This window comes from Falco biarmicus, chromosome 7, assembly GCF_023638135.1.
Source record: "Falco biarmicus isolate bFalBia1 chromosome 7, bFalBia1.pri, whole genome shotgun sequence".
Taxonomy (NCBI): domain Eukaryota; kingdom Metazoa; phylum Chordata; class Aves; order Falconiformes; family Falconidae; genus Falco; species Falco biarmicus.
Genome location: NC_079294.1, coordinates 36,373,834 through 36,397,966, shown reverse-complemented (window position 1 = coordinate 36,397,966; position 24,133 = coordinate 36,373,834). Strand labels below are relative to the sequence as shown.

At 36.9% G+C, this 24,133-nt stretch overlaps 1 long non-coding RNA gene across 1 annotated transcript; it reads left to right on the top strand.

Annotated features, from left to right (window-relative positions):
• The first annotated feature begins 17 nt into the window (after positions 1–17).
• Positions 18–23,924, top strand: LOC130152734 (uncharacterized). Its single transcript, XR_008823092.1, has 2 exons — positions 18–440; positions 23,818–23,924. It is a non-coding gene; the product is annotated as an uncharacterized LOC130152734 (long non-coding RNA).
• Positions 23,925–24,133: the final 209 nt, after the last annotated feature.

Genomic DNA, 24,133 nt, shown 5'->3' with positions numbered 1-24,133 from the left:
GCCAGCCACGCCTCGAGGTGGGCCTGGCGGGCTGAGCTGTTCCGCCCCCGCAGCCCGAGCCCGCCGCCTCGCTGAGGGCAAGCGGCGGGGCGCGTGGAGATCCCTACAGCGCGCCGGGCCTCCGGCGGCATCTCCGTCAGCCGGGTGGCGCCCCGTAGGAAGCGGCCGCCCCTGCAGTCCCCCGAGCCTGAGCTGCCTCCCGGAGCCCGCTCCCGAGTGAAGGGGACGGGCTCCGCCGCTGGGGATGCAGGGAAAGGTTGGACCGCCGGGCGGGGTCCGGGAGACGGTCGCTGGAGAGCGGCAAGTGTTTTAAGGAAGAAAAAAAATAAACCCGTGCAAGGGCATAGCTGAAGCATGCTGGCCCTCTCGTACAAATCCGGTGTGGCCATCATCAGTTTGAGGACTTCAATATATGCTTGCAGTATATGGATAAGGAAAAGGTGAGCTTTGCGTAGTTGCAGCCTGGTTTTATAGCAGTATCTTTATTCCTTGTTTATTTTTAAAAGCCTGGGTGCAGGTGCGCTTTTTTTCACAATGCCCACCTATAGCAGAGGTTATTTTTTTTCCCAAACAAATCGCTTTTTAATCTTTCAAAGCCAGAATGCAAAAATCGGAACAATCCTCTTGAGGGGGAAAAGGAGTAAGGTGCATATACTTCTCCTGGAAAATTTACAAACATGGCCAGATTAAGCCCCAAATTGCTGTTAGCTGAGGAAAAAGCACGGGGATACTAATAATTATAATAATGCCAAGACATAAAGCATTTAAAATTTAAGTTGGACATTCTTTTCAAGTCATAATTGTGCTGTGCTACTAAAGGACAGAAAAAATTCCAGCCTGAAAAATACGAGCATAAAAGTGAAACTGATCTTACTTCCTTATCCAAGTTTATCAAAACCAGCATGAGCAGGCAGCTGTGCTCTCATTTTTAGGAACTGGGATTTCTAATAACCACTTGTGTCTCATGTGATGGTATCTAACATCAGCTTACATCCATTATATTTGAACACTTTGCTTTTGCTGTGGTGAAATGACAGAAACTTTCCCTTTTCCAGGCACTGCAAAGAAGACTACTGACTATGGAGAGCTGCTTCCTCTTGCTTTAGTCCTCTTGCTTTCCTGCTTCTTAAGTTCTAGAAAACAAATTATGTCTGTCTCTTATCCTTTCCCTAATCTTCTCTGGTTTGAGGATTTAGAAACAAAGTACAGTTATCACCATCGTGCTTCTGAGCCAGTCATGAATGAGTTACTACTAATAAACGAGACTTCTGACCAACAGAAAAATACAGATTTTGAACAATATAAGAGACAGTAAGGCAAAGAAGTCACTTCCATCTGTAGTCTGGAGTTTGATCTGTGTATGAAGGGGTTTGTACAGCTGAGGCTAAATGAGGGCTTCCAGTTCTTTGGTACATTTCGGTTTCATAGAAACTTAAACTACTTTTAATTCCCAGCCGTTATGCTCCTATCTCCCTCCTCTGCACTGGTGCTGATACTGTGCAGCTCCATAAACCAGTTCACAGAATTGATCAGGTTGAAAACTCTCCACCCAAAGTGATGTGTTGTTTGGTGGGGTTTTTTTTTTCCCTTGAACTGGCGCACCACCACCTGCTTCTGTAAACACTAGCATTGGCTGAAGGAAGGGGGTGGAAATATGTGGCGGGGGCGGGATGTGACCTCAACAGCCTAGATTTAGATCAGTTTAAGCAGCTTAATGAGTTTCTCATTGGCTCTTGGCCTCCTTTGTGCTTGCTAGTGCTCGTAGTTTTTCCAAATAATGGAAAAACTCTGTCAGCATCGTTACCCAAGTACATCTGAATAGCAGCAGTGAAAATTGTCTGTCCTTATTTTGCTGTTGGTTGGGAAACATTGAATCAATATGTCAGACCGAATACACATTCAAAAGATGGCACTGACTCAGTTAACATTTAGGAGGTTTTCTTTGTGACCACAGATGTAGAAACTCTTGCGAAAACTTGACTCCCCCTCACCTCACTTGCTGGGGAGTCTTATTCACCAGTAACAGAAAGCAATTGTGTTTCTCAAGGCCTGCTGTATTATATGAAATAATCAGTGGGTGGAGGTGATTTGCAAGAAAAATAGTTCCATCTGTATACTCTAGTGTCTTCACAAAATATGAGAATAAGACAACTGACTTCCATCTTCATGCGGTGCTAAGACGAAATCTTATTTTTGCTACAGTGGTATGTCACTGAGAGCCTAATTATACTGCTACAGAGTAGGATTATGTAAATAAGGTGATGTAATATGAGCGTGAATAGGACTATATTAATATTTGCATTAACATATGAACATGTCTCATGCAAACTAGATGATTTCAAAAACCAGAACAGATTCAGGCTGATTAGGCTATCTCTGTAATTAAAATAGCAAAAACTAATGCATGTAGCATAGCTACCAATTTGCGGGTTTTTACTGTATTGATTAAATTGTCTAAACTTGCAAAAGTTGGATCACCAAATAATTTCAAGTCTTGTGTAAAACGCCTGGATAATATTTAATAGCTTGAAACTGGGCCACATGTCCACTGTGCCACTGAAAAGGGAATATTTACAGTTAGTCCTTTCCAGCTGTATTGAATATTCTTTTTTTTCTCTTTTTTTTAAATCCCTTTAAACAGTGGTTGAGCAGTCACACTCTGGCCTGAATTTATTGAATAGATCACAGTCACTGTGATAGGGATAACGTCTTCCATCCCCAGCTGTATGATTTTACTGCTTTCCATGCACTCTCTCTAGTTTAATTAGGTGATATGCTTGTTTAACTTGTGAAAATAGCAGAAAGCTAACTGAGCAGGGAAGACAATGAGACCTTTTGCTAGCAAGCTGTTAACTTGGCTCAAGTGAAGCTGTGCAACTGTGCTTGTGGACAAGGTTTGAGAAGCCAGTGAACTGTCATCATCATACATAATTGTCAAACATTGGCAGGCTGTTTCTCAAAACACTTTTTATTGACTGAAGCAGATCTCTTCTGTTTTCTGGCACTCTTGTGTCAGATGTAAAGAGAGAACTGAAAACTGAAGCACCACTGGCAGTAAAGAGACTGGAATAGATGGGTTGAGATTTAAGAATTTTTCCCATGCTTGTGCATGCCAAACTACTAGTTAAGGTAACTTTCCTGTCAGGATTAGTGAAACTGCCGGATTATGTCTGAAGAAACTGAGGGAATAAACTGCTTCATCAGCCCCTGCAATAGACTCTGCTTCTATGCAACCTAGCATCAAAAGCTGCAAAGCCAGTATATTCAACTTCACAAAAAACCTTAAACATCTTTCAGAGACCTTCTCCGCTACCATGGATTTATTCTGCCTATCCTGAATTACATTAAAGAATTCTTGGGCTGTTCTCAAGCTAAATTGTAAGGCTTTAATTTTCCTCAGTTCTTTTAATATCCCTGCGTGCTGGACACCCTGCTGTCATGATCTGCTGTGTTGTAAAGGTTACAAAAAATTTTATTCAAAACTGTATTTAATTCAGACTCTTTTGAAGTAATGAGTAACATGTCAAATTTTAGAACTTACGTGCATGTAAACAACATGATATTTCAGCCCTGTGTGTGACCACAAAGTTACAAATGGTGATTATTGGCATCACTTAACACAGACCCAGAGGTACGCGTTCAGAACCACAATCATACATACATGTAGTAGTGTCAGTATTGGATACCTTCTAGCTGTAGTATCTAAATCTCAGCTTTAAGAATTTTCAGTGACTATGTGAAAGCATTGCATTGAAATACAGATGTTTCAGTTTTGTCTGTTCTTCAACCTTTTCATTCTTTCTTGCCTCTTAAGTTTAAAAAATTGATAAGATTTTATTTTTAATTTAGCGAATAACATCAGTTATTTAGGCAATTATAGCATTATAGAAAATGTTTGCTAGGAGTTTTCACTTCTGTTAAAAATTCAGGACTCTCCTTCCTTCAGGTAAGTACTGACAGCTCATGTTACGTCCCCTTTTCAGTAAGCTCCTACAGGCTTATCGGCAAAGCCAGATGTCAGCTTACTTATGAGTCTTCTATTGGGGAGCAGCAAGAGTGGAGCTGCTCCATAAGAGAGAAAGAACTGGGAGTGGAGAGTGGCTGCAGCAAAGGCAGGGCCTTTCTGGGCAGGGTGCCATCCCAGTGGGGTCAGCATGGTGATAGTCACGAGTCTGAGACAAGGCAGGATAACAAGTCAGGGGTCCGTCCAAGAAGTCCAATCAGGAACAACAGGAGACAGGGCCAAAGACCAGAATAGAGACAAGACTATCCATAATGCAAGTCCAGGCTTACAGGAGACAAGCCCAAAGAGAGGACTACTTATAACATAGGTGTAAGGTTCATCCAGGAGACCAGAGCTAGAGACAAGACTACCTCCCATGTATGCCTGAGGACCATTTAGGAAGCTCAGTCAGGAAGTCATGCTGGAAGGAGACTGGGCTGGATACAGATATAACTCTGACAAAGCAGGCCAGGTTTGGGTGCTCAAGCCAGAGCTTAAATGGAGCCCCTGGACCAGTTGGAAATGTTTTCACATATGACTGGTAACTGGCCCAGTATTAGATGTTGTCAGTAGCTACTGTCCATATTCATTAGCACATTGATTCTGGATTTCGGTTTGGGCCAGCTTAATTTCAAAATGAGCATGAAAAACAGAAATGATGAGCATGGAGAACTCACACAATGTTACTGAGGCGTTGTACTGGTTTTGACTGGGATAGAGTTACATTTCCTCATAGTAGCTTGTATGGGGCTAGCTATGTTTTGGATTTGTGATGAAAACAATGTTAATAACAAGGATGTCTTAGTTATTGTTGAGCAGTGTTTACACAACCTCAAGGCATTTTCTGCTCCTCACGCTAACCCGTCAGCAAGTAGGTTGGGGGTGCACAAGAAGCTGAGATGGGAGATATCTGGGACAGCTGACCCCAATGGACCAAAGGGGTATTCCATACCACGTGATGTCATGCTCAGCAATAAAACTGGATAGAGGGGTGGCGAGGGTGGTGAGGGCTGCCATTGCTTGGGGACTGGCTGGGCATTGTTTGATGTTTGTTTTTTTTAAAATTATTATTAAACTGTCATTATCTGAACCTATGAAATTTCACAGTTTTACCTTTTCAGTTCTCTCCACTATCCCACTGGGGGTGAGTGAGCAGCTGTGTGGTTCTTAGCTGCCTACTGGAGTTAAACCATAACAGGCATCATTACTGATATTCAATAATGTTCTGGACAAATAATATATAACAAAAATATCTAATAACATCTAATGATAGCTAAAACATTTTACATGTTTGTGGCCAGAGTTTGCACAGTGCTTATTAAGTATTAAAATGACCTACACGTAGGAATTCAAATGATGGTCAAAGTAAAAGACAGGCTATTAAGCCAGATGAGCCATTTGTTTTATCTGGAATGCCAGTTCCTATCAAAATGCACTTGTGTGCTGGTACCCAAATTCCATAGAGATGGGAATTACAAAAATAATAACATTAAAACATTTTGTGCAAATCACTTGATGTTCTTCTGCCTCAGTGAAACAAATAAAAAGATCAAAAAAGCAAGATTTTCCTGCATGTCATATAGTTGAATCTTTCCAGGAAAATAAACTCAAAGAGGTGCAACTCTGCTGGTAACATATGTGAAATTAGGATGTCTGTTTTTATGTTTCCACTGTTTTTTGTGGGCTTACTTTTCGTATTTACAATGAGAGAGACTTTAAAATATAATATTATAATCTGTTTAAAATGTATTGGATGTGCCCAGTATTCAGAGGGTATAAGGGACAAGTTTATTTTTGATTGTTCACCTCTCTTTTGTATCCAATTTGAGTGTTATTACGGTGTGTTTTGGTGCAATTTTTAGCAGTCTTTGTTGATTACAGTTTTTGCTGCATTAAGTGCAATGTTCCTATTCACATACTACCATTCCTTCTTCCCACATGATACCAAAGGGAAGATTAATTTTGTATCAGATGAGTGAGACTAGTAACAAAAAGATGACTGCAGCTAAGTCTCCTACATTTTCATTTTTATCTTACTTAAGTTGGTATTTATAGAACGAATGAAGAGATCCAATTAACTGTACCTCCTGTTGATGCCATACAAGATTTTCTCTTTCAACACTTCATACTTTTTTCTGCCTTTTTTAGGATTTGTCATAGCTAATATAGCTATGTATTTTTATCTCAGTGTGGGAAGAGTTGAAAGACATACTCGGAAGGCATACTCAGGACTTAACCCTGCAAGTACCATAAGTTTGTAGATGCGTGAGGATCTGCTTCCGAGTATGCTAGGAAGTGGCCACCTTCTCAGATGATGCATCCACTGGATTTCTGATCTGCTTCAGGAGCAATCCCTGCTTCCTGGTCAGAACGTAAGGAGTAGCTTCCATCAACACAGCTTTTGACATGCTCGCCCGAGGGCTGCCTGCCTGCATCTATACTGTGCGGTGTTCAGAGCGACCTCATAGTCTTCTGCAGGCCTTTCCTCAGCCTTGTACATACGCAGCACAAATACCACTCCTCTGCTGTGCTCACCCAGTGATCGTGCCAGTTCTTACTGTGTACCTTAAGATGGATAAAGTTTGGTTTTAGTTATCGTTGCCTGGGACTCTACTGCAATCCCTCAGCATCGAGCTGCCCTACCACGTCTCTTTCGGTGGTCAGGGTGTTTCCTGCAGTCAGGGTTCCCCTTTCTTCAAGAGCTGTGATAGTCTGGAATCCTCTGCCACACTGACTTGCTCTGCCACCTTGAAGTCTATCTTTGCACAGGAGACATCTGAACAATTTTAAACAATTCTTTAGTAATGAATACCCTTTTTTTGTTTGTCCAAGATAAGCAGTATGATGCAAGCATTGGTTTTTTTATCTGCTTCTTTTATCTGCTGCTATGACATGTTACCAGAGAGGCATGTTACAGGGGCATGCTAGGTAAAAGGCTTGCAAGGATGATGTTGGAGGATTGGACCAAGTGGAGGGAGACTTTGTACTCAAACCATTTCCTAGAGCTATCTAGCTTTATCTAGCTACTGAATGGCTTCTAGGTTTTGTCTGAGAGGAAGCCTTGTTATTTTGCTTCAAAGGAATAATCAAGCATGCGCAGACAGAGTGAATGCTAATGAAGAGGGCTTTGGAGCAAAACAGGTGATGATTCAAACTGATGGTATAGATGCACTCAGAATCTCCTTATGTGTTATCTTGGGAGCCTTGATCTGTAATTCAGCTGTAGATTCTACTGGATGGCAAAAATCCCGAGGCCATCATTCTAGGTTGAGTTTTTCAACATAAGAGTCATAAGAATTTGTCAACTTCAGCAAACCAGAATATTTTTGTTTAGTCACATTTTAGAAGGTGTCAGCTCCATTTTTACTGAAGGTTTTAAAAAAAACAGATACCCCAAAAGAATTTAGACTGAGCAATTAAACATTGGCAAAGTTTATAAGCATTTCAAACTAGAACCTTATAATAGGAAGTGTTAGGCAAACTTAACTACAGATTTCTCTTCCATCTGTATTTATATCATGCTGTGTACTAACTGTCTGGTATGCCTGTACAGACTTTGCCCCAAAGTTAACTTTGTCTGCATCTTGCATTCAGTATTTATTTTAAAAATTCTGCATAGGTATGAGTTGTGTATCATTTCATTATATCATTTCTTAGGCATATTAGGATTTTTTTTGAACACCAGGCAGGTGAATAAAAGTACTGAGAGAAAATAACATGGGAAGACAATTACTAGGAAGTCAAAACCCAAGGCCTTTGACACAGATTTTTTGCCTGCATGCCTTCCGCAGAAGCATGATGCATAATTGTTATACTTGATACATTCCTTTCGAAAAGAGGTTCAGGGTTTTTTTAACTTTATGCTCTTCTTCTGCTGTCCACAGTTTTTTCCTATCCATGAAAATGCCATTTATTGACGTGAGCAGAGCTGATTACTCACAGCTGTTCTTACAGATTTTAATTTCCACAAAACGGTTCGTGTCTCCAGCATGCTGTATGTCTCTGCTTTTGCTTTTATTGCTATCCTACGTGTTTCTTTCCAATTTTATCAGAAGACTCTCTGTTCATACTTTTCTTGGCTGTTTAGAGAAATATTCCATATACATGTAACATTGATTAAGGAATCAATTGTGAGAGCTGTTTTTCCCTTCCTTTCACAGGGGCTGCCAAGATAATTTTGTGGGCAGCCTTTTGCCTATCTTGTGTTGTTTAATCTATAGAATAAATGCCCAGATTACTTCCTGGACTCCTTTATTTTTGTTTCAGAGAAAAAATTAGCAGACATTTGATCTAAAGTTAACTGCTTTTCATTATACATTGAAATGGAAAATCTCTGTTATTAGCATATAAAAGAAGCAGATTGGCAACTGCCTGTCCATAATCTCCATGGCACTTTAAGGCCTCTTTCATATATGTAAAGAGGATAACGATAATAAGGTAAATAAAGTATGTAAATAAATGAGACAAGGTATGTATTTCCCCATCCCTGGAAACATTCAAGGTCAGGTTGGAAGGGGCTCTGAGCAACCTGATCTAGTTGAAAATGTCCCTGCGTAATGCAGGGGGACTAGGTGAACTTTAAATGTCCCTTCCCATGCAAACCATTCAATGCTTCTATGCAAGATATATAAATAAAAGATTCTTTACATATATTTATGTAGAAATCCTACTCCTCACCCCAAGTTAAGTGGATTTTTGCAACTTACTTTACTAAGTTAAATTTGAAGTTTAGTTCTGCTAAATATCTTAAGGCATTTTAATATTTATCTAAAATGTTACAAATGAGATGAGCTAATAGCTAATCTTTTAAGACTGGTGTTTGTTTTTGATTATTTTTTTTTTAATTTACTTGTATTATGGAACCAGCCAGAGGTTTTAACTCTGGACTGAAGTATCATGGCATTGTATGTGAAATGCTGGTAAGGAAATGTCCTTTTCACAGAAAGGTCTGGTTTTGCTATATACTTCCCTAACAGTATGCTTCATAAATAGTATTATTCAATTAAATGCTAGATCAGCTAAATGCATAAGTTGTAGGCTTGAAGCCAGAATGAGAGGAAAATGATCAAAAGCTGTATGATTAAAAAGAAGATTCACTATGTATACATTACTTATGAGATGCAAAGGCTCAGTAGTCATTCAAGCTTTGACTGTACATTTCCAGGCTGCTCAGCTGTATCTGGGTCCTAGTGTCATTTGAGGTTGATCATTTATGATGTTGACCATTGCGTTCCTGCGTGCTGTTTGCTGCAGAAGCTGGTATGCTGTATACAGCTACCTAACAGGCTGTTGTTGGCTTGAGTAAACCTTGAATATGTGTGGTACAGCAGGTACATTCAAGAGTCTCTGAGCCAACTTTTTGGTTGTTCTGTAAATGTTACAGAGGAAGTAGATTTTTGAGAAGTGGTAAGTTTATTTGCTTTGTGTTTAAAAGGTCTTTTTATAGTCTAACATTAATTGCTACTGATAAACACTGATGGCTAACAAAAATATCTTAGAAGAAGCCCAGGGGAACACTGTGTGAACTCAGCAAAGGACAGGAGTTTGGAAGATCTGGATTCTATTCTTAATGTGACCACTGATTTGCAGTGTGATTTTGGCAAGTTAGTCTCTGTGTTTCTGTTTCTTTTTCATATCTTTTATATCTCTTGTCTATCTTCACTGCAATTTGTCTCTACAATGCCTAGAATAAAGAGGGAGGCAATCTTGGCTGTGATTCTAAGAACAGTGATTACAAATATTAAATACAAAGTTCCAGTCATTCTATTGAAGTATGATTGTAATGGGATTGTATAGGTATAAAATGATAGAGATTTGTTACATGTTCAGCCATATCTAACCTAAAGGTTGAATCCTGTCTTTAAGATCTGTCTGCATGTTCTTCACTGAGCTGAGAGAAGTTAGACTTGAAGATAATGTCCATGGATACCAAGGAAATAAGATAGTTGTATTTATAACAATTCTGATTCAACAGCTCAATGACCTAGAGCTAAATGTCTTCAGCTCTTTTCCACATACATTCCCTTTCATGCCTAATACATTTTCCAAAAAAATCTCATTAAAAACACTTTCATATGATACTGACCTTATGTTTGAAAACAACTGATTAATTATTTCTCAGATGAGTATTGCTAGGCTTTGTCCAAATATACCCTGATAGTATTTTTCTTTTGAAAGGAAAAATGCTTCTATATTATGACCAATTTTTCTGTCGGATTCCAGGTGATATAGGCAGCCTTTGGGTCTGGTTTGAAACCCTACTAATTTCAGTTGGGTTCCATGAAAACGTAAGTGTGATTCTGTTCAGTAAACATGAAAAAACCCTATAATAAATTAAATTCTCATGGAGACCACTGAACATGGCAAGTTTTATTGCAAAAAGTAGCTGCCAGCCTTCTCTAGGCTCCCTGCAAAAGGGAGTTACAATCACTTGATTTTTATCAATTTATTAATGCTTTTTTGACAATACAGATACTTTGTATCACTACTGAAAATTCTTGTTTCTTGCGTGTACAAAAGAACACGTTCTTCATGCCGAGCTTTGTGAAAGCAATAGTCTGTCTCGTTACATTGTTTTTTCCTTTCATCTCAGGTTGATTCTCTTATCTTTGTTTTTTTGGTTTTTGTTGGGTTTTTTTTGTTTAAAAGTTAATTTAGTCATTATAAAAATACCTAATAGACACCGATGGAAACCAACCACTGAACAAATGTAATATGGGTAGTAAATCCATTGTCCCGCTTGCATCTGGGTTTCAAACTTGTTTTGAAGGGCTGAACCTTTAGACATGAAAGGATAACCAAGTCTTCTGGCCTACTCAATTCTGAGTTTGAAAACAGCATGCCAACTTTGTTAACCAGATTGCACAAGAAAAGCTAGACTAAACCTGTTATTACATATTGGCTATTGAATACCTGTCAAATAGTTACGATCACCATGAGGCAGATCTGGAGAGATGCTTTCAGATGAAAAGCAGTGTATCCCATTACCAGTCACTTGAGCCTTTCAGTGTCCATCTGCTGATTTGAGAAGAAAACATCGTTAATAATGTATTCATTGATTGTGCTCTGGCTTTTATGTTGCTATTAGTTCTTCCAGCATGAGCTATCTCAACATTATCTAGCTTCTGAGCTCCAACATCTCCTTAGTAGCCATGGCAAATTGCTTGGTATTTTCTGGTTTAGGGAATAAAAAGAAGTAAAATGTGTGATGTGACATTCAAATTGATCCATAGGTATGAGGTTGCATGCTTAAGAATCTATACTACATTAATATATTGTATCACTGCTTCAAAATACTATTACAAAAGAGGGAGTTTGAGCAAAAAAAGTAGCTTCTATCATAATTTATTACAACTAACACAATGACACTAATGTAGCTGATAATATAAATCACTTAATACTATGAAATGAGTGAGATACTGTTTTGGGTTTAGGGGAGCTGAATGCTGCTATAAATTGGTGCAGCTCTATCAGTATCAGTGGAAATGTCAATGCCAGAAAAATGGCCAAAAATATTTAGAGAATTTTGTTTGGTTTGGACAGTGTTTTAACATTTTTGATTAACAGTTCCACCAGGCACAGTAAAATTATTGCATTAGAACTTAAGCCATTCAAACCCATAATTTACAGTCTTATCATTTAGGGGAGATGTTTGGGGTTTTTTTAAATTACTGAACAATATGTCCTGAAAAGTGGTCTGAATTAAAGCCTGCAGACAAAACAAGACAGTTTTTACTGTTAAGTTCTTACTGTCTCTGAAAGTCTCACTCTTTCGAAGTACTGATCTTTTTTTTTTCCTTAGAATGGGAAGTTTGTATACACTGGGAAAATAATTATGAACCTGGGAGAAAATGGCATGCAGTCCTTGATCCAAGGCATTTGCAAAATAAAAGTTCTTTTTAATTTATGGTTTTAATTTTTTTTTTAAATATAAGATAGTATGGCTGGCCAAAACACCCAAAGGCTTGGCTGTTTATCTCTGGTACAGATCTCCACAGTTTTCATGCCTTTGTGGCTTCAAGATTGTATTACTGCAGTACGCAGGGACCGAGGAGCTATAGCTATGGCAACCAACCTGATAGGTAGCTGACAGTATGAATTACAGAATCTCTAAGGATTTGCTGCAGACTGGCCTCCCTGATGGTGTGACTGCTCTTTTTTTTTTTTTTTTCTTTTTTTTCTGACCTTCAGGACCAGGACCAGCATCAAGGCCTTGTATGTTCTAGTATTCATCCTTCTGTAAGAAACTTTAAAGAGTTTGTACCGATAAACAGGTACAGATGGATCTTAAACTGGTTTAGGAGGGGATTTTTTTGTAGTGATATTTATTGTAAATCTCCAAGTGAGTCAAACTGTGTCTCATTTTTATCAGTATCAGTATTGCTACATCTACTGTAGCACTTTTACCAACAGAACTAGCTCATTCAGAAAGGTTTTTTACACTATCCTGACTGACTTAGTGGTTTAAGTAAATCCTGAAGCCAATCTCAGTCTCAGACATGCCCTTTGTATTAAAGATGAGGTGGGGAATAAGCTAGGATATGAAACGTTCTTGGTTTTATTCCTTACGTTATGTGAAGAGTGTCTGAATTAGGAAAGCTAGTTGCAGCCCTGACATTAAAAATCCAGGTCCTCCATAGTTGCTGGCAATTGGAGTACGTTTCATAGCAGTATCACAAAGGTGAGACTGAAAGGTGAAATACAGGACAAAATAATTTGCATTCTTGCTTTTCTTAATACCTCTTCAACTTGCTGATTAAATTGTAAGAAAAATTCAACTCATACACCTGGTTAATATGTGGGTAGTTGTGCTTCAGAACCTGAAATCAGTTTCAGGTCTCCTCACACAAAAAAAAAGACAGAAAGAAAAAAAAGGAAAAAAAAAGCCTCAATGCTAATTAAAATATTTCATAGATCAGAGTTTAATGTCTCTGTTGACAATGTATTTGTACTTCTTTTTATGAAAGCTGTTGGCCATTTCTGTAAAGATCATCTGCCAATAGTTATCTATTCACAGTTGCTTAATAATGTACATTTAAAACCAAAACTGAACGTGCCTGTACAATTATGCCTTCAGCCAAGTATCTTGTTAGTGCAGATATAATAATATTATGCAGTAATAATAATAACAATGATTTAATTGTACCGTCCAGGGCACATGTTCTGATATTACAACAGCTATTTAATTGCATATAAAGGTTTCAAAGAAAATGAAATTTGTAAGAAAATGAGAAATACAACTTAGAACAAGTTTCAACAGTCATAGGAAAAAAAAGCCTTATCTGAATGAAACAATTCATAGTATAGAAGATCTGATAGATTTTATGGATTTCTTTAGTGTGTAGAGATCATATGCAGAATTTTATTGCTTAAATATCATCTGCAAACAGTAAACTATTCTTAACATGCTGCAAAAATCTACTAAAACAAGAGTAAGATGCTTTTACAAAAACAATGACAGTAAGGTGATTTTATCTCCGCAAACCTAAGGCATAAAGAAGGAGTTCACAAGGAAAAATCCCTGTACAATGTTGTTGGAATTTGCTGGGTTCAAAATTACTCAGATTCACTTCATTTTAAAATAAGGTGACCTAATGAAGTTTAAGACAGTTATAAACCCAACTGAATTTAAATCACTGTATTTGGAAGACTCATGTAATGCTTCAGTTGTGGTGTGGCAAAGCTGGAGAATTTGATCTTTTTTTTTAGTAACTACTAGTTATTTTTTCTAGTGACTGCTTTCAGTGCTGTGAACAAATTTTCAGAAATTGTTACGAGAGTTCCCAAGGTTGAGTGTTGCCTGATGTTATTGATGAACTGATAGTTAAGGAGAGATAAGAGAATTATTTACACATGGATCATTTACGTGGTGATCTGTGCACCAAAGCATAGGGGAAGTGTGCTAAGTGTATCTGTTTGTAACTAGAAGAAAAATCCGAGAAAGGTGACAGATTTTTTCTTAATTATTGATAGCTTTTGTATATACCTAGTTCAGATCCCTTTTCCTAAAAATGTCATATTATTATTACTAATAACACAAGTGAACCTGTTTGATGCAATACCATTTTCCCAGTTTTTACTGATTTTAGTAAGATTGTAAATGAGTAGAGATTTTTGTCTCGCACCAGTTTAGGATCATAAAAGGATTATAAATATATAGGGAAAGGTGAAGTATGCATGAAGAGATAATCCAGGATAACCTATAGCTCTTGTCATATTTATTTTTCTTTCCTAAATAATCTGACAAGCACATTTAAATTTACTGGAAAAACCTTTGGTAAAGAAGGTTTTACAGTCTTCCTAGTAGGTCTGTAGCTTGGCTTCCCATCCACTGAAGAATTACTATAATGTATGTTCTAATTCTTCTCATTGTAAGATTTAATTAGTATCTCCTGTGCTTCTTCCAGTCCTTCTTCTAGTGGATACATTGAGCAGTAGATGATCATCTTTTAGTAACTACCTTTCGTGTATCAAAAGAATTATCAAGCCCTGTACTCTTTCAGATTATTCATCTCTCTCGTAGGTCTCATTTTCTAAGCCACTTTTAGTTTTCTTCTTTTCTTCTGGAGCTTTTCTATGAATACTGACAATTGCTAAACCTATTGACTTTTTAAATGAAAGCAAAACAAAATAACCGAGTAAGTACACACGCTAATTATTGTCATGTTAGTAATATAAACATGTATGGTGAACACATAATAGACATTAAGGAAAAATGCCCTCTATTTCTGAACAGTATAATGTTCAGTGTGTCAAGCATAGGTCTAAATGAATTGACTGTGATCCACTGTAGATGTCCGTTGCTGAAAACAAGTGTGTAAAATATGTTCTGCCCTTCTATTGAAAATGAATGCCCACATCATCACCAGACTAAATTTAGATTTTTATTTTTTTCTAGAAATTAGAATTCTTACTCTGAACATGGAGAAATTTACAGCTGTATTGCATCAGGCAGAGCTGCAGGGGATGGCTGGGACAGTTTCTCCTCCTTTCTTATTCCTGATGACAGCAACTTGCTATGACTTTTTATTTGACACAGCATAGTCCTCAAACTTCTGCAAGTTTTTTTTCTAAGTTTGGTCTGCATGTTTTAATTGAAGGCTTCATCTGGTTTATCTCTGCTTTGTCCAAGTGAAGGTGTAAGCAACGTATTACAGGAGTAAATTTCGTATTCCCTGTTATTGCCATTTGCCATAAGTGAGTATACCTGAGCTTGGCCTGATCTGGTTCCTAGTCCTCAGTAGACTGTCAGTCAGTTTTCAAGTCTGATACCTCTAATCCTCGCCAATAGCCTCACTTTTCATCGAGCAAATGAAATTATTTTAATACTGCAACAAAGTGGGAACTTTCTAAACCAATCAAAACAAAGACACTTTGAACAGCACAGAATCCCACAGACATTTCATGCAGATGTATGTTGCATCTTCTGAGAGGTAGGCTTCTTCAAGAGCCCTTTTTAATATATGACACCTGTCAGAAGGATCTATATCTGCTTTTGGAGTCGATATTTCTGTAATACATTTTAAATTAAATAAAAAATGAATTGTTTCCATCTGTTTATTAATTAACTATATTAACTACAGCAGAAATTTATGGATTTTTTAAACAGAGAAGCACTTTTTCTAGACTCTGATTACAAAACAGTTTTATTTGAAACAGCTTTGGTGCTACACATTGCCAGGGCAGTGTATTCTTGCACTTTGTCTGTTCTGAGCGCTACCTGTTTGATCACAGCGAGTCAGTTTAGAGAGCTAAAATGCCAGAAAATTCACTAAAGCATGTGCTGAAAGGATCAGTACAGAGCAAGGGAGAATGCAGGATGAGAGAGCAGAGATGTAGCAGCAAGTAGACCAGCTTAGGTTGCCATGATCTGCATCACATTTCACAGACTTCTCAGAAATAAATCATGTTTCCAGCACAACTACAATAAAATTCAGTTATCTGCTGCATGTCAGACCACTGCACAAGGGCTGTCTCCTTCCAAGAGATTCCCGGGTAGCACACTCTGCCTGAGTTAAATTCATTTTGCTTGCTTGAAAACAAATAGCGTATTAAATAGTTACTAAATACAAGCTAATAAGCAATTATGCCATGTGATTTTTATCTCTAATTTTTAATTTTAGAAAGGCTTCAGAGTTTGTCAGGAAAAAAATCCTTAACTGAGCTACAAATGTTCTTTTTCTTTTTTTCTTCTTCCTTTTTTTCCCTTTCCCCCCCCTCGCTTTAGAAAATAAGGAACTTGAACTTTACAGTAATTTCATGTACTTAATGTGGGTGCACAGTAATATGACAACACTGCCCTCTAGTGGCAGTATGTGTTAACACAAGTCTCAACCTACATCAGTGTGAATTGGTCAATGTGTGTTGAAAAGAAGGTATGTTGGCCACGTTATTATTTCTAAATTCAGTTTTGTTTTACATAACATAACAAGGAATAATTAACCAAATGCTGCATACAATGTTGTGATAATATAAGCTTCACCCACCAGCATCAGCTGCACTATGTATATTTTATGTGACTATAAAACAGAATATATATATGATTTCTTGTGATTTTCCAGACTGTCAAACATATGTAGCTGTATTCTGTACATGTAGTTTTATATCTGTATATGGTAGGTTTTTCATAGGTATGTCGTTTAACATGGTAGGATCACTAATTGGTTTTTAGCCTACTATTGAACTCTGGCATTAAAATCTAACCCTTATGGTGACAGTGTTTCTAGACACTGGTATCCACAAGCACATAAAATATCCTTCATGTCTTTTTTCAGTTTGAAATTTTAAAAATCCAGTTTATAGCTTAAGAGAAAATAAGGAAAGGCAAGATTTTGTGTAAGAAAATAAACTCTGACATTTCAATACATCAGTTTTTCAAACTTATCCACTAAAAAGGCTAGTCTACATTGAAGGTGTATTTGCTTACTGTGAAGACAGATGTTACAAAAAATTACATGGTTTCTCACTCGTCCTCTAAAAAACTTCCTGCTTTGGAAGTTTGAAAATTTAACCACCTGTGTAAAAAATCCTGTGAGGCTCATCTTTTTTGGTGTTCTTTTGGTTTTGGTTTTTTGTTTGTTTGTTTGTTCTTTTAATATTCTGACATGTTTTGGAAAAATTCTAACTAAATATTTCATGATGTGTTTTGGGAATAAAGAGGTTATGATGCTTCCCATTCATGCATGCCCCATATAAATCCAAGGTAAAGTGGAAGCAGGAAACAGAAGACCCAGTTAAAGACACATCTTTAGCTTTTTGTATGGAGTGATTTCTGCAAGTGATGAGCAGAACAGATGAGAATGAACGTGTTGATGCTCTATTGTTCTGATTTTACCTTCAAAGACCATTTGGCATACAGCCAGCTCACATGTGTCAGGTGCAGTTAGAGGACTGCATAGCTAGCTTAACAATGCTTTCATTTCCCTTCTTCATACCCAGACAGTTAGCAAGTATGTTTTAGGAAATGGGATTGCACCTTTTGAACGTTACCACTTAATGCACCAAAAATACAGCCAGTGGATACTAAAGAAGTGTCATGGTTTAACCCTGGCCAGCAACCAAGCACTACGCAGCTGCTTGCTCGCTCCCCCCTCAGTGGGATGGGGGAGAAGATTGGAAGAGTGAAAGTGAGAGAACTGGTGGGTTGAGATAAGGATGGTTTAATAGGTAAAGCAAAAGCTGCTCACGCAAGCAAAGCAAAGCAAGGAATTCATTCACCACTTCCCATGGTCAGGCAGGTATTCAGCCATCTCCAGGAAAGCTGGGCTCCATCACACGTAACGGTTACGTGGGAAGACAAATGCCATAACACCGAATATCCTCTCTCCCTTCCTTCTTCTTTCCCCAGCTTATATGCTGAGCATGATACCATATGGTATGGAATATCCCTTTGGCTAGTTCACATCAGCTGCCCTGGCTGTGTCCCCTCCCAATTGCTCGTGCCCTTCCAGCCTTCTCACTGGCAGGGCCTGGAAAACGAAAAAGTCTTTAAATTAGTACAAACACTACCCAGCAACAACCAAACCCATCATTGTGCCATCAACGTTGTTCTCACACTAAATCCAAAACACAGCACTGCACCAGCTACTAAGAAGAAAATTAACCTTATCCCAGCTGAAACCAGGACAAGAGGTTATATTGATGTTGGTACATACCATAGATTAATAAAATTAATTTTAATTTTTAAACTTATTTTAATTCACAAGTACATTTGTTGCTTTTGTGCGAAGTTATTTTTCTGATATCTGTACAAGAATTCAAGGTAAATATTTTCTTAATTTTCATGTGAATTGTCCTTAAAAACCAAAATCAAAAGTAAAACCATAAAAATGCAGTATTCTTTTTCCTAACATTCGATTTATACTGCAAAATACTTGTGTTACATTTTTTTTCCTCTGAGGTCTGCGCTTGGACCAAAAGAGATACTTGATCTGGACAGTTGATGTGCACAGTGAAAAGCCATTGTCTTGTGGTCTTTGTTCCACAATCCCCTCGAGCAGGGTTTGCTATAATGATATAAACTGTGGTGGAAAACTGCAATGTGAAAACATGAAATTTGCAACAACGTAATTGTAGCCAAAGAACGATAATTAGTCAAGAAACAATTCTCTTGAATAAGACAACAGCTATTTTTAAAGTGTCAATAAAAACTATTAGTAGTATAAGCAGTGCCCCCCTAAGGGTCAGATGTAAGTATGCAATGAGCTGTGTTATTTTAAAAATGTCATGTGAAGAGTTTAGATGTTATTACACTTGGAAGATGTTATGCAGGGGCTTCTAAGTTATGGATGTTTGCTTCTGATTCATGAGTTTAACTCCAGTTCACATCGCTATCGACAAAAAATGGCAGATCATAGCACGGTGCTTCTTGAATCAATTATATGTTAATATAGCTAGAAGTTTACATTGCAGATTGGCTAACTATGGAAAACACCATCTGGCAATTTTATTGGCAGTGTTTGTTACCGAGGTTTGAATGGCCAGTGAATGCAGTTCACTAGGGCAGGTGTTCTTCAGCGTGAATAAGGGTGTCTTCTTGCCCTGAATAAGGCAGCAGCATCCTATTGCATTGGCTAAAAAATGGCACAGGCAAAACGTCTCTCTTTTTCTGGTAGTTGACTGAAAACATAAGAAAGAAAAATTCAGTATGTAACAGGGGGCAGAAGAAACAAATATATTGAAGAGATTGACTTTGATATGTGGAGGCTGCTTTTTCACTACAATTTCACTTATGCCGGTGGGAAGTATGCCTTCTCTTTCTCCCTGCTGACACTATCCCATACATCTGGAAGCAATCACTCTTAAAAAGGGCCCTGACATCTTAAGTTAGAGAAAGCAGACCAACTGGATGTGTCAGAGCTATGACAACAAATCTGAAAATCTGTCTTCACTGATTTCAGTTACTGTCATGTTTGATTTGATGCAAAACTTGCAGTATCAGCTCGCTCTTAACGGGTATTACTGTCCGAGCTAAATACCTGGAAGGTATTAAGAATTACTTTTTAATATAAATTGAACAGACAGATCATACAAGCATGTGCTGAGAAAATATTTGAGTTGAATAGGATGCATAAGAGCCTTAAAAATTTTAAAAAGTAAAGTACAGTGAAGTATAGCTATAAAGTAGTCTTTATAGTGTAGAATATATAGAGCAGAATCCTCTGATGAGTTAAACTCCTTGTCAGCTGATTAACCTTTCTGGAATAAAAGAACCTTGTGATTTCCTATAATACAAAGTTAGAATAAAATTTGTGTACTAAGAAAAGCTAGAGAGAAGAAATTTTATAACTAAATACTGTATTTTATATGATGGTATATTTTTCATATTGATCCATTTGCTATGATTTTTTAAAATGAAACTGTTTTCAATGTACACGTTCATGTAATTTGCAAGGAAAAAATACCACAAAATATTTTCACTTTGCAGTATGTCCCTACATATAATATAAATTAGAATTTGACTTGTGAAAGGGATAGCTCCTCCTTGGATTCAACACAGACATACAGTACAGGCTGATATATTCTGGTGAAAAGTTTTCAAACCTTGTATCAGGAAAAGAGAAGTCGACTGGTGATACTGAAAAAGAAGCTATGTCCCTATTTTTCGTTTTTTTAATAATATTGCATATTGTCAGTAGTATGAAATGACAAATCCACTAGTTTGTTACCAAGTAGAACAGAAGAACAGAACATGGCCACTTAAATAAAAAAAATATCTAATTTTTTATTTAATTAAATACATTTAATTGGGTCTATGTAAGAGTAAGTACTCACAATCATGAAAAAAGAAAATCATTCATAATCTGGCTCTTGGAGCCATTTGCTATTAAATTTCATGCTTTATGTTTTAAATTGAGAACCTTTAGAAATGAGGGGGGAGTTGTTTCTTCAAGTTGCAAGTGACATGATTTCTAGGTCCACATTCCTTTCCTGGCTTTCTCTAATAAATACACCCTCAGCCCTCCCCCCCCCCCACCCCCCACCCCTTTACCCCCCAAATTAAAAGAGTTAGAAATGTTTTGGTCAAAATATTGTGTAACAAAAATACTATCAGGGAGAGGAGTCACACAGCTTTTCCAGTGAGTGCCTTTTACTGCTTTTAAGCAGCTCTCTCCTGGGAAAGAGTGCTACAAAAAATACCTGTAACAGAGTGTGACAAGACTAAGTGCTTTAAGAATAATACGTATTAAGAATAATACGCATTTTGAGTAAACCAAATAGTGCTGTAGTTTTATAATAGTGTAACATAATATTAATTGTTAAATTTTCTGAGTAATTACGTCAGTCCCTGTTCTCTTCAGGACAGAATACCTATTCTTCATTGACATATCTTCAAAAAACAATAATTAAATTCTACATTCTTCTTTACGGCTTGAGAATATAAACGTGTATAGAGGAATTAGCAATGTTAGTCAAATGTTGTACTTTCAAAAATATTTAACTAAGTAATAATCTTATATGGTATGTGTTTGCTTGTTTAATTAAATTAGTTAAAACAAACTCATTGCTACTAGTATTTTTTAATGAGATTTAAAAAAACCCCACAGGATTCTACAATCTAACCATTGTTTCATTAATTGTCTATTGTTTATAACATCACTTTTCTAAGTAATTTGCTACTCAAAAGAAATAAGTTAAGTATGTACTTTGAGAAACGTATCATGCAGTGAGTTTATTACTAACCGTATTTCTTTTAAGGAATTAAGAACATGGCACTAATGTCATTCTGTCTGTTAATCACAACACTCCTCAGTTTCTTCATTACCTTCCAAAGTGTTTCCTATGCCTAGACCCACCCACTGTGAAATTATTTTACCCTCAGAAGTGTCTTAGACAATTTTCTTGCCAAATAAATGTTTTTAGCACCTTAAATTTTGTTCTTTAAAAGTATCAAAGAGGGTGAGCTACTAAGCCAAATTCCCCTCAGGATTTGAGAATGTGACTCCGTAATCTTGTGTAAAGAGGCATTAACAATATTAGTCACAGTACTCTGCTTTTTCCATATTCCTGACTAGTTCCTGATGCAGAATTCTCATTAGCATTAACAGATTTATCAAGTAATTCCCCCAAAACACTGAGATTTGTAGAACAGTTCTCCTGTTACTTACAGAAACAGCATGATTTACTTTTATTTACTAATGCATGTGAGAGTTGCACAAAAACAACATTGGAATTGTGAATCAGCAATATAGTAGGGGATGCCTGGGTAGGGACCAAGGGGAGGATTTTAGGCATCTGGGTTTTAATACTGTAAATAACCAAATGTGTTTGTAATCACTGCCTGTGTAAGAATTGCATGATAAAACCATTAAAACCATGATTCACAACATGTAATAATGCAGTAATTCTTGTAGCAAAGGACCAGTAGGGAGATACTTAGAACTTTCAGATTCTAAATTCAATTTTACACCAGCCCTTGCAACATTACAAAAAGGGTACCACTCGAACTCCTCACTCTAGTTACGATCCACATAAGGCAGTCCACCAGCTGGAATTGTTTTGTCCATGTTCTGTGCTTGCTTCCCAGTTTATAGAATTATAGAATGGTTTGAGTTGGAAGGGACCTTAAAGATCATCTAGTTACTAACTTAGACTGTAGGAATTGGTTATATTAGACCCCAGACAGATGGGAGTGATTTTTGTGATCAAGGAATTCTATCTAGAGAGAAGTATCCAGTCTTTTTTTGATGTTCAAGCAATGTAGCAAGAGAAGACTGGACCACAAAATGTGACCCCCAAAGTGTCTTACAGTAACTGTAAGAATGGACCATCTGTTCCATTCAGTTTCATCAGCAGAATAAAACACCTGAATAAGCAGTCCAAGCTCTGGTCCTTACTGTGCTTTCGTTACCCTTTCTTTCCTTGTTTTGTTATCTTTGTGAATTTTGAATACATACAACTAGTCAGCAAATGAAGAATTGGGTGTTTTTTGGATTATTAGTTACAACATCTGTTTTTCCTGTGAATATTGATATTTTAACTTCCCTTAATATTTATTTAACTGCTTAAAAATTTTATTAGTTTTAATCAGTTTAATATAATTTGAAGATTATGTAAATGCATAGGGTGGTTTTTACCTCTCAATTGTCTCTTCATTGCTTGAATTCCTTACTGATTTCACTGAAACACAAAAATTTATTTCATGTCACAAGAAGAATTCTGAAAACTGAGTGGCATCAAGAGTGAGGGAAGTTCTATGGATTATATAATATCTGCTTTTAAAATCGAGCCACCTAATAACCTTATGTATTCTGGGTATGTGTTCCTATGACTTATGTACACTATGGGTTTTGTTCCAGATCTAAGTAATTTTATTTTTATTTTCTTGTGATTGCTTTCAGATAATTTTTTTTGTGTTTGAGTATGAAAATAGCCTTTTGTTTGGAAACTGGTTCTATTTAAATGCTGTAAATCTGGTTGACAGATATGCGACTCTTTTTTTGTGTGGTGTATATTAAAAAGTACTTTTTTATTGAGTTGGATCAGTAGCATGTTTTGAGATCAGAAATAGTGCAACAATATAAAATTTGAGAAGAGAGTGCTCAGCATTTTTAGGATTCGTATCACTGATTTATTGGAAGGAATGAGCTGTGGAGTATGTTAAAATGCAGTTCCTACGTAGGATAAGAACATTAATTTGTTGATTAAAAAGAACCATTAGACCATTTAGGCTTACTGTTTGCCTCAAAGGTATTGTTAGTTCCAAAGATCTATAATGATCATAAATAGTATCTGTCTTTTAAGTCTTTTTAAACAGATTGTAGAATTCTAGGTCTTAAAATGTACTTAAAAATAGAAAATGTTGTTGTAGTACAAAAGAGAAATTTTTGGGAAGGTAGTGCTTATACAGGATATTGCAACTCATCTATTTTAGTTCCTATTCTAGAGTGCATTTAATACAATGTACTGGAATACTGTAGTATCATCCCACTTCTGTAAAGTATAATTTGGTGCACACATTATAACTTTTTCTGACAAGTTAATATAAAAATACATCCTGATTTATGAATGCATTAATACTGATGAAGCACTAGTTATAGGTTATAGTGCAAATACCAATAGTATGGGCTTGTTAAAATGTTCCATTTCTATGTTGATATGTGGGTAATGTTTTAATTTTCTCACTGAAAATCTATTTGGGGTTAAACCATGACAGCTAACAAACTACCTCATGAAACTTGTTAAATAAGGTGTCTGCAAGTTATATGCAGTATTTTTTATTTATTTAGTGCCAATAATCTAAGAATGTGTAAGCACTTAACAAATATTAATAAACACCTGAATATTCTGACAAGAATATTATATCTCTTTTATAGATGACTAACCAGAGGCCTGCAAAGGAGATGTGACTGTCAAACACTGCATGGAAGATCTGTTAAAGAAGTGGGGATGTGTTAACCTGAGTGGCAAATAATACAGTAGGTGTGTTCTTACCTGTCTCGTTGACTGCTTTCTTTCCGTAGCCGCTAATGGACTTGTAGAAAGACGTGAAATCTCAATACCTATTTCATTTACTTGGAAACAAAACACAAAGTGATTATACTCATGTAAACAGTAAAAAAATCAAAAGTTTTAAACAGCCTATGTCTTTGAAAATGAGGAAGACTTTTTCTTCCTTTTACTTGGCTCCTT